The 14,259-nt window shown below is 42.9% G+C and overlaps 1 protein-coding gene across 21 annotated transcripts in view; it reads right to left on the minus strand.

The window, feature by feature from the left end:
• LOC138617419 (receptor-type tyrosine-protein phosphatase F) overlaps positions 1-13,441 on the minus strand; it is a 166,619-nt gene extending 153,178 nt beyond the window's left edge. For 13 of the 21 annotated variants that reach the window (XM_069692440.1, XM_069692431.1, XM_069692443.1 and 10 more), the window contains exon 1: positions 12,819-13,441. The gene's annotated coding sequence lies outside the window, so the exon portion shown is untranslated. The remainder of the gene's footprint in view (positions 1-12,818) is intronic. The other 8 variants (XM_069692437.1, XM_069692434.1, XM_069692435.1 and 5 more) reach the window with 2 other exon arrangements.
• Positions 13,442-14,259: the final 818 nt, after the last annotated feature.

The following is a 14,259-nucleotide window of genomic DNA, read 5'->3' on the forward strand; positions in this document are numbered from 1 at the left end:
CAAATAAAATACCCGTACAGCCAACCTCCACAATGTTCCATTCACTTCCTTACATGAAAGAGAATAAGGATTAACCAGTCCCTGGGAGTTCTTCTAACTTGGCCCAAATCACATGAGGTGAGTTAGCGCAGAAGACTTCACAGCAAAGCGAGGAAAGGGGGAAAAAACAAGCTAATCAACATGCAGAGACAGGAAGCCGAGTGAGTCCGAGTCAAGCTGCCAAGCCGCCCGATAAAGATCTGTCTGACACGGGGTCTTTTAAATAATCCACTTGTAAGTACACCATTTAGAAACATTAACAACCAGCTTGGAAAAAAAAAAAATGGTTTTCTGATGGGGGGGAGGTGGTGGTGGGGGGGCGGGGGGTGCAGGAGGTTTAGAAGATGGATGATGGCTTGGACAGACATCATGTGGAGACCTCTAAAGCACACAGACTTTAAATGTCACTCATTAAAAACCCAAAGCTGCTGCTGCTGCTGCTGCTGCTGCTGCTGCTGATCCTTTGCAGGGTTGCAGGAGCTCCTTGGAGAGAGGAGGGAGACGCGAGCTCCCCTTTCTGCCTTCGTGAAGATCTTATGTAACAATGGGGAGACAGAGCAAGGAATTTCCTAATGGGGCGGACTCAAACACTAGAAGCAGGTGATGTTGGCTAAAACCTTCTCCGTCAGTTTGCATTTTGGACGCTTCACAAAGTAAGTCAAATCCAGTTTGTGCAACTGTCGTTTGCGATCTGACTTGCCCCCCCCCCCCCTGCCCGATTCCACCCGGCGCTGCAATTCTGATGAGAAAAGGGCTGCACACAACCGCAGCAAAGGACATGCTTGATGTGAAAACACACCGGCTATTCCGTCATGACTATCACTTACAATCCGTCAGTTTTATATGTAATCCCTGTTGATTTAACAATGAGACGGTGCCCGTTTGCAAGTGAAGTATAACACCATCTCTGTGTAAACCAGCGTGGGAATGAGACAGGAGTTTGTCTGACTTAAAAAAAGGACTCGGAAATTCTCAGCCCTTCTGAGAGGCTCAGTGAAGTTGTTTGCCACGTTAATTGCTTTCTGACAATTGAAGGCTTTAAATAAATCTGCACCATTTCAAGTGACTTGAGCTTTTTCCACATATTCCCAGTTTACTCTTGTCAATTAATTATCTGAAATATTGTAGGCAATATTACCTGCCTGAAAGAAATGCAGAAGTGCCGGGAGGCTCTGAAGTTCCGACATGGGAATAAAGCTTATTATGGTTGGAAAAACTTGCAAAGCAATCAGCAGGCTTTCTTAAGACTTAACTGTCCAGAAGAGCTTAACCACATTATTTCACACTATTTCTGAGAAAGGAGCTCTCTTTTCAGATTGAAGATTAAAAATAAAAATTTTCAGGAGGCCATTTCTTATTTCTTTGACAGTGGTTCCTACTCTAAGTCAAGGATAAGGTTCATATCTATATATAAGCTTTGACAAAGAAAGATAAAGGTGGGGAAACTGCTTATCCTTGTGCTGACATATTAAGAACAATAAGCTATTTCTTCAACTCTACAACTTCTGTATCGTATGGTTTTTGCTTCTCTCTGTCTGTTTATCTTCTAAATACATGGCTAGAGCAAACTGTTCAGCTGCACTGATTGTGAGCAGTGAAGTGGGGGGAGGGCGGGGGGTCTGGGTATACTTGTATGCGTGTTTGGGCACGCAGTGGTGGTAGGGGCTCATACCTATGCTGGAAAAGAGAGCTGAACCATTCAGCCCATCTTGAGCTATAAATCAGCTTTGGTCAACCTGGCCAAGAGCATTTTCAAACCCATTTGCAGAAGATAATGCCAGCTATTCCTCCCTGCCCCAGGGACAGGAGAGCCAGCCTCATGAATCATTGCCCTTTTAGAAGAGCTGCAGCATGGATCTCACCTTGCTGTGTCCATAGGGTCCTCTTGACTCTTCCTGGTAGGCAGATACAAAGGGCGGGGGGGGGGGGGGGGGGGGGGGGGAATGTTTGAATTGTGGCCAAGAGATCCAAAAAAGATCAAGTTATAATGACGCGGCGCCGGCAATAACAAGGTTTAGAAGATAAAGGTGACAGTATACTATTGCTACTCTGCTGGGTAGGAATATGACATTGCCAAATACCCAAAGGATGGGAAAGTAAAGTGACAGGATGGAATAGAAGACTTTTGTATCACTTAACTCAATGAAACATGTAAATCACCGATATCTGCGCATTAGTGAAGTCTGATTACCATGAGACATCATCTCTTGAGCGTTTTGGCACTGTGCTAATATGGCTGCCTAGCCGAAATGTCTTGGTTTCAATGTATTTTTTTGCCAGGTATGAACATAAATAGCAAATATATGTTCAGTATGTATAGTTTTATATTTTGCAGGCTGTAGCTCAGTCGGTAGAGTGGGTTGCACACTAATCGGAAGGTTGGTGGTTCGATCCCCAGCTCCTCCTGTCCACATGCCTAAGTGTCCTCGAGCAAGACACTGAACCTTAAGTTGCTCCCGATGGTGTACCATCGGTGTGTTGTAAGTCGCCTTGGATAAAAGCGTCAGCTAAATGAAATGTAATGTAATATTTTGTTCGCAACACCAATACGTTTTCAACTTAAATGTCCTGCTCAATACATATTATTGTTAAGATTTATTGCATTTTCTCTCTTTATAGCACAATGAAAACTTGAATTTGCCAGAAAACTTACCAGAAGTGGATTCAAATAGTGGATTAAAATGAGCACACAATAACGAGTTTAGATTGGGAGTTGGGAATAGCTCACGGTTGCCAAAGTGAAATTTCAACACCATCAATAAATGTACAAATACAAACTCTGAGCGGGACTTGTGTCTCACTTATACAGGGATGATCTACAGGGATTTAAAATGTTCTTTTGTGAAACATCCTTCGGATAGACAGTTTTCTTCCTTCAGGAGTTCAATATGTGAAACTCCTTATCCCCATAACTTGCAATGGATCAAAACCAGGATCACTTCAAATCCAAGCTTCTGAATCTGATCAGGCATACCGTCCTGCACGATCACGAGGCATCTCTCTGGATTTTATGTACTTTTATGGCACATATGTTTTGATATGTGTTTTAAAGTATCTATCTATCTATCTATCTATCTATCTATCTATCTATCTATCTATCTATCTATCTATCTATCTATCTATCTATCTATCTATCTATCTATCTATCTATCTATCTATCTATTTTGTATGACACTGTATACATGTCTTTCTTAAAGTAAAAATCCATCTCGCAATAAACACGGCTTGAAATGCTATGATATACGGTATTTGATAAATGTCCTTCGTTTGTATATCTGCCCCCTATAAAAGGAGACATGAAAATGAACAAATAAATATGTATTTATGTGGAGGATCTACCACACCCATGAATCCGCCTCATTGGAAAATAACCTGTAGACCTTGCCGAAATGGAAAAAAAGCCTTTTATCCCATGTCCATATACATTAAATATACAATAAATTCCATTTAGTAGAGACAGAGCCAAATGAGTTGCCCTCCCTCCGCCACCTAAACCAATCTGTAACCTCATGCTGTGATATTCCATTACTTTCTGACTACAGTTGGGGAAATTCAACACGATTTCAGCTCTGCACGGCAGCGTGTAACCTTGAAATGTACTTATGAGTCTGATGAATGCTAGTAATGTGCAACTGCGCACTGGGTCATTTATATTATCAAAGCCCATATTTATATATAAACAGGACACAGGAAACAACTTATCATGTCGGTCACTTCGAAGACATTCCATTAAAAGCAAATTCAGAAGTTCCAGTGCTTCTCCACTCCACTGCAGAGAGATGGGAGTGCAACAGTAAAGCCCGTCCCTCGTGGGAAATACTGCTCGTTGCAGCGTTATCTGTTGGCAGTTTCCTATATATAAATTGTAATTATTTGTGATAATGACTGCAGCATTAACATGCAGAATCACGTGACAAGTGTTGAAGGTGCATTCCCCCTGCGTAGCGTGTAGTAGCTCATTTATTTTTAGTCCAATAAAATCCTACAATGCTCAAAAAGCGTTTGTTCGCAAGTAAACATTCACGTTGGAGGCAGATTGGTCGAGCTACGGTTTTCGCTGTCCAAACTCACTGCAGAGACCTAAAAAAAGATATGATTCTTTATAGTCTGACCAAATGAAACATCCTCCACCCACTTCAGCATTTCACAAGCACAAGCTAGAGCCCTGAGACTAAATTATTTACAGTAAGCTCACACTTAACCGTTTAAAATGTTTGTGCGATTTAAACCTTGCTGTGGGAACAGCACTCTTTAAAGCATCGCTCAGTCCTTAATTCAGTCACTGAATTATTGCATTAGACGGCTTTATTAGAGTCACTTGTCTTCACTTGTGTCACAACGGGAGCTGCAGAAGCTTTCTAGACAGTCTGTGCTCGAAGCAAAGGCCAAAAGCCCAAACAAGAATTGGACATCATATAATTTACTTTATATTGGATTTTGGCTTCTTTTTTTTTTTTTTTTGGTTTTACCAATCTCTCCCTTTTGTGTGTGTTGTGATTGATGTGAAGTGATTTTCATGCTGTAATCTATCTATCCCTCGATTGCAAATGAAGCTTCGTCCCAACAGCTTCTAAAAGCCCTGCTGAGCCTTAATGAAAAACTGGTTCCGACAGGAGGGCAAAAACTGTCTGCCGAAAAGCATTAGCAAAATCCTATTTATTTCCAAGTGTGCCATCTTTATTTACTGCTCTTACTTATTCATCACTTCACCATGAGCTCCAGTGTGACATGGTGACATGCTGTCAACGCTAATGGTCTCTGATGGCATCAAGGCTCTGTCAGGGGGACACAGTAGGTGCTCAGAGCCAAGGCCCTTGGTAGCTCTCCACGGACGAGGAGCTGTCATCTCCGTCCCTCACTGCCAGAGAACCCCGCCCCCACCCCCTAAAATCCTATCCATCTGCCGTATCAGCGGGGCAGACGGCGTGCAAGGCATGCACTTTTCTGCCATTTACTGTTGTGCTCTAGCACGCCCAGCTAGTGACAAGGAGGGCTCCTGTGTCACAATCTTCACTTGCCACCGTCAACACATGGTCGGTTCCTGAGTTTTTGTTTCTGTGTGCAAAAAAGAAGAAAAAAAAGAAGCCTTTTGGTGCTTGATGATATGGTAATTACCATATCATCAAGCTTCTAAAAAGTATACATCCAAATGTCAGTCCTCACCACTTCCATAAGGTTAACAGCAGCCTGGTGAATGTCCTAACAAAACCTCTTCATACTGATTTCTAATCCTTTTTTCAGCATTATTTTTGCGTGCAAAACCTGTGTGCGCTTGTAGGACCTTATTCTCGCCAAAAACTGGTAATGGCTCGGACAGATATTCCCTTGAGCAAAGGAGCTTTTAGAGAAATAGCTCAGCAAAAAAAAAAAAAAAAACTATAGCGTGCTGACATCCTTCCAGTGAGAGAAAGCATGCAAGACGAAACCTGCAGAGTCATGAGTCTTAACATAAATGGATCATGACTGTCAAATGCTTCCCATCATCGGTCGTACAACTGCGTTACATCATGTTCATTGTAAACAGTGACATGTTTTCAATCTTAGCCTGTCCAGCTAATATAAACTACTATTTATGAAAACTGAAAACCCAGACCTCGCTCAGGGGGACTAACTGGCTCATTGTTAACCGCAGTCGGGGTTTAATCTATGTATGTGACATTTAATCCAGCTTGATAAGACGGCTGGCTGTTTGACCTTCACGCAGTGTTCTGCATCAATTCAGGTACCAACCTATGAGTATGTGGGTCTGCGTGTGCTCTAATTAGATGGGAACCGCCAAAAAAAAAAATTAGGCAGACGATGACAAGGAAAACGAATGACACCAGCCGGTGAACCGTTGCACCATTTGTCCCCGTCCGTGCGTTTGTCTGAAATGAAAGAGTGCGTCATCTGTGCACTTCTGCTGACTGGGCAAATGAAAAGCCGAGGGACTGAGGCCTTGCGTGCATGTCGCATGTTCCTGTCAGCTCCCCGGTACATTTACCAATACGCAAGATGTGATAAAACTGTCTGCAGCGCCGCATCCTAGGCTGAGCATCCACAAAATCTATGTTAGCATCTCAACTGAAAGGGGGTAATAACCCACAAGCGGCAACTGTAGAGGACATGAAGCTATTTGGACTCTAATGATTCATAAAATTCACAGTTGGATTTGATGCATTACAGTGGCATTATGATTTAATATATTTTCCACACAGCAAAAAAAAAAAACAAGGGCTGCCTGGGAGTCAGTCTCATGGTTCCATTTTCAATTTACTCTGACACTCAACTCTATGAAAGTATAAAAGTGTAATATGTGAGAGCGCAAAATGCAACAAAGGAGTTTTGTCTCATTTCTAGTGGTTTCTCTGTGGGATGACCCAAAACAAAAGCAGCGCTGTGCAAAACAACAAACACAACCACATGCAGTGTCAAACCGGGAGACATCACTTCAGATGAACAACCGCATCGCTGCGTTGTTTAACAAATATTGAGTAAATTGCACGGTCAGTTGTTTTGATTCATCACATTCGTTCGACCAAACACACTGCACTGAGTGATGCTAAGTTGTATTGTTATACCCCAACAGCACATGATATCCGCAATCCATCGACACACACACACACACACACACACACACACACACACACACACACACACACACACACACACACACACACACACACACACACACACACACACACACACACACACACACACACCGTCAGTTCCATTTACCAATGTCACCACGGAGCTTATGGGGCTGACACAAACTCTGAAATTGCTTGTTTTGTCCAAACAACCCTAAAATATTCAGCTTACAGTGCTATATAAATCAGAAAAAGTCGAGAATTCTCACATCCCAACCAACAAATATTGACTGTTTTTGCCTGACGACAAGTCAATTAATAATCTTTTCGGTTGATCAACTTTAAATCAACTTTTAAAGCTCGACAATTACATTTTCCAGTCATAAAAAAAAAAAAAAAAAAGCAAGGTGATTAAGAAGTATGTCCCGCAGGTTCTGAACAATCAAAAGCCTTTTTTTTTTCCCCACACTACCAGTGACATTGTCATGAATAAGCAGCTAACTCATCAAGCACACACAAACCTGTAATTACTTATGTCGGGGAAAGAACAAACGCAGAACAAATTGCAGACACGTTGTCGTCATTGAAACAAATACATTGATCTTTTTGTATGTTCCAACAGCAGCAGCAAAATGACGAGCTTAACATAATTCCACTTAAATGTCAGTAAAGCGGGTTAAAGTAAAGAAACAGATCGGTAGGTGTCCTAATATGGGAAACAAGGATAAATAATATAACAATTATAACTGAAAACAATCCACTTTTATGTGGTTGTTGGTTGAAGGTTTTAATTAGATGGCCTGTGTGGTGAGAATGCGAAGCCATCTGGGACCATCTGAGATCACAGACACTGTAGATGAATAGCAACAGTTTCTACATCTCACTGTAGACTTTGTTATGCATACCAATGGTTGGCACATTGTGTGTATGATTTTTGACAGTTTTTCCGAGAGTTCCATTTCTCACATCATAAAATCTCTCAACAGCAAAAAAAGAGCAGTGATTTTTCTTTTTTTTTCTCTTTTTGGCTGCTGGCAAGTAAAAAAAAAAAAAACTAACGATATAAAATCTCAAAAACGGGATGTGTAAATTCTGGAAGCTTGCATGAAAACTCAAATTCAGATAGGCAGATGTAAAATGAACATTCGGTGATGATGTCACCTGTGTTAAATTATTGGTTTTATCTTGACTTTGTCGCTTGGGAATTGGTAAAGAAATGCTTGTAATATCCAAATGCAGATTTAGACCAGTTTTAACCTTTTTCGAAGCCTAATAAAATTACAGGAAGGACAACACTAACCCAATTTAACTGTAACTCAAAACACCTTGCAGTTACTTTACAATAAAACCATAATCAGTCATCTATGCTTATAAGACTTTTACTTATAAGCATAAGTAAAAAGTTCATGTTGAGTTTAAGTCATTAGCAGTGGAGTTAGCAGAACACCGACATCCTAAAAGTTCAGCCATCAAATTCCAACATCCCTCCCTCGTTAATCTTTGCACTTTCTCTGGAAGAAGTTGCTTCCTCTTGCTCTCCAGCAACACTTTGACTCCGTAATGAGTCAATGTGTGTTTTACATGGTCGAAACCTAATTACGGCTGCTCGGTCCATTTACGTAACAGCTACGTTCTAACATATGTTGACAGACAAAGCGCATAAATAATAAAGGTCTGGACACGGACGGCGGACCGCGGTTCTGATCCACACTTAATGGCTACAAAAGCAGAAAAGGCTGCCTGATCAAAAACAGGCGGACCTCTTAAATGTAGGAGGTCCTTCCGCCTAAATGAAAAACAGACAGAACTGATTAACCTAACATTTGACCTTTCGATGTCTTCTATATTTACTACGTCACTCAACGGCACTCGCATACTTTGAGGTAAAAACAACAAATCACACGAGGCACGGATTAAAAAAAAAGAGGTGCGCTCGTGGCAGCGCAGGCCAATTCTAGGCCTTGTGTCTGTTTCCACTTTCCCAAATGCAGGGGTGCCCTGTAAAACATTGGTGTAAATGGTTTATAATGTCACCAGTGGACTCTGAAATGGGAGACCTGGTTTCAATCAGCAGTCAAATTGCTCCTACATTACCCTTGCAGACAGGGTAGTAAATCACTCTGTGCCTCTATGCTGCTGACATTAAGGAACAGGCATTGTTAAAAATCCACCATGCATGCCGCTAAGAGCACCCTGTCTCTATGTGGGGATGGGATGCTACGCAGGACAATAGAAGTTGCTTGAAGCCTCCTAATAGATGCAAGAGCAAAACATCCTCATCCTCTAAGCGGAAAAATCAGCACACTTTGCATCTTGTTTCTGAAGCATTACATTACATTGCCACAGCGACTGACCTGATTTTCAGCCCTGAATGTAAACTTTAACTTACACACCACGCCAGAGGCCCATCACAACCAGTTTGAACCAGTTCGCCCGGTTAAAAAAGATTTCTCGGTTTGTCTGCGCCGACGCCCTGACAGTGAGGCATCTCCGAGCGGTTATAATCCCCTATAAACCCCGAGAAACGCTGATCCCGCCCACCACAGACCAGCGCACTATGGGCAAAACCTCTCATTAGAACTCCAAGGCCCTGAAATTACCAACATTTTACCCATATGGAAAGCATGAGAAAGCGTCAGCTGGGAGAGGGTTCTGCCGAGTGGTTTCAGCAGCGTGTGGCCACAGAGGAGCTGGAGCTCTTTAACAGTGCCATTCAGCCCGGGCCCTGCCAGGGACGAGCGGTATACGAGGAGGCTGAGGCAGATGCTCTGGCTACAAGCCCTGGACCGCTAGGAAATACCCAACACAAGAACATGCGAAAGCTTACACTAGCCAAGGCTCTACCTAGGCCAGCAAACACAATAAATACAACATAAAAATGACGGTAAATCCTTCAGAAAGCAGTCATTCAAGCGTTTCAGAAAAAAACAGAATATCAAAACAAATGAACTCGGATTACTGGCATCACTCTCAAATGGATATATATAGGTCTTCCCATGTAAGGTAGAATACCCAACAATGTTTGTGATGCCATCGAAATTACAACGACCTTGTTAGTAGTTCTTAAAAAAAAAAAAAAAAAAAAACATCTACACATCCACCTTCACTGTGAGCATGCAGATGTTTTGAATTTCAAACATTTAACAACTGGAAACAAGACGTCCCCCAAGAAGTCAAATCTCAACGCGCAATGCAGACTTCATGTTTCTGCATCACTCGGTAGGTTTCCCATTGGACCAGGATTTCAAGTCAGTTGTGATGTCATAAATCCTGCTCGCAGATATGTTCCACTTTGAGCAGATGAATTTTAAAACAGCCTCCCGCTGTCAAACTCTGAAACATCATCATGTACAGTGGAGTTTAACCTGTGGAGGGCAACCTGAAGGGTTTCTGACACTGCTTACTATAAGCAGTGAAAACTGGAGTAAGACCAGCCAAGATATTGAACAATGAGCTGTTGAGAAACAAACAAAAGGCTGATTCTCCTCTACGGCATCCGATTCGGTTGTAACTGCAAACAAAGTACCATTTATATGATGAAAAAAAAATAAAGAAGGGCTCTTAAATTTCCCTTTCAGTATCTGTCCTTTTAGCCATAAGTCGAACCACCAAAACAGACATTACAATTAAGGCACCGTCCCTGTAAACTATTTTGCCAATTACTTCTTTGTACTGTAGCTTTTGCCAGTATGTGTGTCTAGCAGAAAGGCCTGACTTATTTTCTTGCACAGGCACTCTTTATAAAAAAATAAATAAATAAATAAAAAAAATTTCAACAGAGACAGTATTCTGGCAATAAACAAAAGAAGAAAGCATTGCAGTGATCCATTGTGGGCCACTGTTTAATCCCTCAGGAGTCATGGTCAAACAAGTCACACGTTTTCTCTTGAATCACTCTTTGTTTGAGTACAAAATAAGCTTAATAGCTTGAGGGAATGTGACAGCCTCCAGCAAATAAACAACATTGTACAAAACAATATTAAAGTGCTTGAGAGAAAGCATTATAAAGTTCAAGATTTGTTGTATAGTGGCTTTCACAGCCCACCAAAAAAAAAAAAAAAAAAAAGAAAAGAAGAGAGAATATACATGAACACGAGCCAGGATAAAGACATTCAAATAAACCTATAGCCTCTCTACAATCTCTATCTATCCAACATGATTGAAGAAAACGTTAAGGCTTCAGCAGCATGGCACCTTTGAGGCCTATCAACACGGGTTTACATGGTAGCACAGCTATCCACCAAGATAACAACCCATAATACTGAATCCTGGAGGCAAACACGGCCAGAGAGTCACGTTTTTTATGGAAAAAAAAGAGTCTCCATTAATCAGCACATACAGTACGCTGCCGAACTAATATACGCGCAGAAGCCACATACAGCACAATCACCACGCAGACTACAACCTGTCGGACAGTTCAATTTAAAATTACCCTAAATCTGGAATAGAAATACAGCATGACACCTTCTTTTCAGCTGGCAGGAGCTGAGGGTTAGAAACCCAAACATGCAGCAAGGCCTCGGATTCAGTTACAGAAGAAAGCCTCTGATGCAATTCCAAGAAACTAACCCACCCTGTATCATCCAGTTTCAGTTTGGCTCATGGTTTGGGCTTTTCATTGTGTCTGTGACAGCTTTAATCGGATTCATGTATTGATAAAGAGTAGCCATGAGGCTACTTCAGCATGTCAGTCAGCCTGCAAAATTGCTTCCAATTCCTTTCTTTAAATAAACCCGACGGAGCGGCGGGCTTGATGCAATGCTAAGAATCTTTCTGTATATCCACCCAGTGAAAACACCCCCCCCACACACACACACACACAGACAGACAGACAGACAGACAGACAAACAGACACACACACACCCCACCAATTCAGACACGTTCAAAAACCCAAACAGGCCTCTTATGATACGAAGTGGCACACCTGTAAATGCTGTCACAAAAAAAAACGGTTTTACGATTGACTTGTCTCACGCCTGATTGTTGGAATTTATTCCTTTTGCCTCACCTGCAAGGGAGCAGATTCATGACATCAAACCAGACTCTGCAGACAGTGCTGCAGCAGTAGTGATTTATATTAAAAAAAAAAAAAAAAGCAGACGAATAGCACATGCGTGACAGGAGCTTCTGCAACTGAGGGGCACACGAGAAGTCATAGACCTGTCTGTGATGAAGATGAATTAAGAAAGAGCAAAGATTTCATATGCTGGGGGGGATGAGGAGGAGGAGGAGGAGGGAGGGAGGGAGGGGAGGTATTCATGGACGTGCTCGCGCTCTCCTGCACGCGCACACGCGAAGTGGGAAAAAAAAGAAAAAAAAGCCTATAGGACCTTTTGGCAAATCAGTTTTCAATACGATGGGTCAATAAACGGGATCAAATCATTACATTGCAATTAGTCACCCCCCCAACAACAACAAAAAAACCAGGGTGACGACAGGGCTCGCACCCCACAGACCGCCGCAGCTCCCGTTCATTATTTATTACATTAGTGATTCTCGACAGATTTTCCTGCCTCGATTGGAGATTTCATCCCTGCAAAGACCACAGACAGCCGCGTGCATTCGCTCGCTGCAAAGTGCACGCGGTCAAGCTCGTTGCCAAACTGCGCGCGGGTCTGTGCATCGAAAAAAAAAAAAAAAAAAAATCACTTGTTAATAAATAAGTGATTTGAGAGACGCCTCGTCTTCCCCCCCCCCCCCACTCAGCTGAATTTGCGTGGACAGCTCATTAAAAAAAAAAAAAAAAAAATTTAAAAAGAAGAAGGCTGCATTTATCTGTGGTTCAGACTAATAATGATTTGCTCTCATTCGGCACTGAAATAAAAATTTAAAAAAAAGTTGCTGTCAGCCATACATTCGGAGTTAGCGGTAAATAAAACAAGCCACGAACTGCATGCGTGGCTCCCTGACGTTAGCCGGAGCCCTCTTCTATTCCCCCCCTCCTCCTCCTCCTCCTCCTCAGACGGCGCTGACTTCTACTATTTACAGAGCTTTTAAAAAAAAAAAAAAAAAAAAAAAAAGTACGTCCGCTTAATCAAACACGCTACGGAAACAAGAGTCGTGCATGTTGTTACTGACGTGTTTTTTTTTTGGCGAGTTGGGTAACTTAAACGGCGACGCCAAAAGCTGCGTCTCAAGTTCACCCGGAGAGGAGGTGGAGAGGAGGTGGAGGGGGGTGGTGGCATCGAGAAAAGATAACGGTGCACTTACTGAATCTCCTCTTTGTCACCGCCGTTGGCATGTCTTCTCCTCCTCTGAACCACGACGTTTTAGTCCCGTCTTCAGTTTTCGGAGCCAGCGCAACAATCCACTTCATGTAATGTTACAGCCACAAAACGCAGGAGTTAGAACCAGCCCGAGGGAGGGGAGGGGAGGGGAGGGGGGAGGAGGGGGTGGTGGTGGCGGCGGCGGTGGGCGGGTGGTGGCGGTGGTGGTGGTGGTAGGAAAGATACGAGTCCACTGGCAGAGAGAAGAGGTCCTATCCCGGTGCGTTTGGCCGACCGGGGTCGTGGATACCGGATCTATTCGTGGCAGCCTCCCCGCGCCTCGCTTTGCGAACGGGTTAACGTCAGCTCCGCTCAAGTGTTTTCAGTGTCGCTGCCGACATGCGAAGAAGGGGGCGAGAAAGAAATGCTATTTCTTTTCTCTCTTTTTTTTTTTTTTTTGTGGTTTTCTTCCGAAGTAAAATTCCCTCTCCCTGTTAAGTTAATTCGGTGAGAACAAGTCTGCGCACAGTCCCCACGGAAGGAGCCGCGCGGAGGGCAGGGAGACTTTGTTCCGTCTCTCCCCCTCTCAGTCACGCTTCTATCTGCCTCTGTAGAGAAAACACACACGCAGGTCGGTCAACGGGATTTTCGGATTCACTCGGCTCCACTCGCCTCCGTGTCCGTTCATTCCTGCCCCTCAAGTCCCCGTAGCCTCTGAAAACGTGCACTATAGACACAAGGGGCTCTCAAACCACTCTTTTTTTTTCTCTCTCTCTCTCTATTTACTCTTAAGCACCTGCTAAAATATATTTTTGCAACGTTTTTTTGCGCGAGGAAACGCTGCCTAAGGGGAATTTGAGGGAGGGGGGGGTGTGGGGTAAATTACGGTTCAGGAGGTAGGAGAGACTACTCGGAATAAATACAGACTTCTTAATGCATTCGCTCCTCATAACAGTGGAATTAACCTGTTCCTCATTTTCCAGAGGAGCCCCTCCAGCTAATCCAGTTGCCCCCCCCCCCCCAGATCTCACTCTGGGAGTCATGAATCACGCCTGAGAATAGAACATTTATAAATACTGCCCTATATCCTCGTTTTATTGAGCAAATAAAATGCATCTACAGCCCCACTTCACATTCTTGCTCTCACCTTGTGAGGGCTCAGGACAAGAGTGTCATTTATAATTTATAAGTGGAGGCTAACTTTCTGGCTCTTTCACCAGTAGCTGAAATAGTTTTTTTTTTTTTTTTTTTTCAAGACGGCCTTGGGAGACGGCTGCAGGAAATATTCCCTACTGTTCAGTGGCACGGAGGAATGTTAATGAGCTGTCGTTGGCGAGGAATACCGTGATGACGTTAAAGTTGTTCACGTTATGAAAGATATTTATAAAAACCACACGCAGTCCTTGCAGGTATTCAGAATTTATTTTTGATCTTTGAGGATATAT

This window comes from Brachyistius frenatus, unplaced genomic scaffold, assembly GCF_029030835.1.
Source record: "Brachyistius frenatus isolate BFR_SWC_R1_liver_20210118 unplaced genomic scaffold, ASM2903083v1 Contig_12, whole genome shotgun sequence".
NCBI classification, from domain to species: domain Eukaryota; kingdom Metazoa; phylum Chordata; class Actinopteri; family Embiotocidae; genus Brachyistius; species Brachyistius frenatus.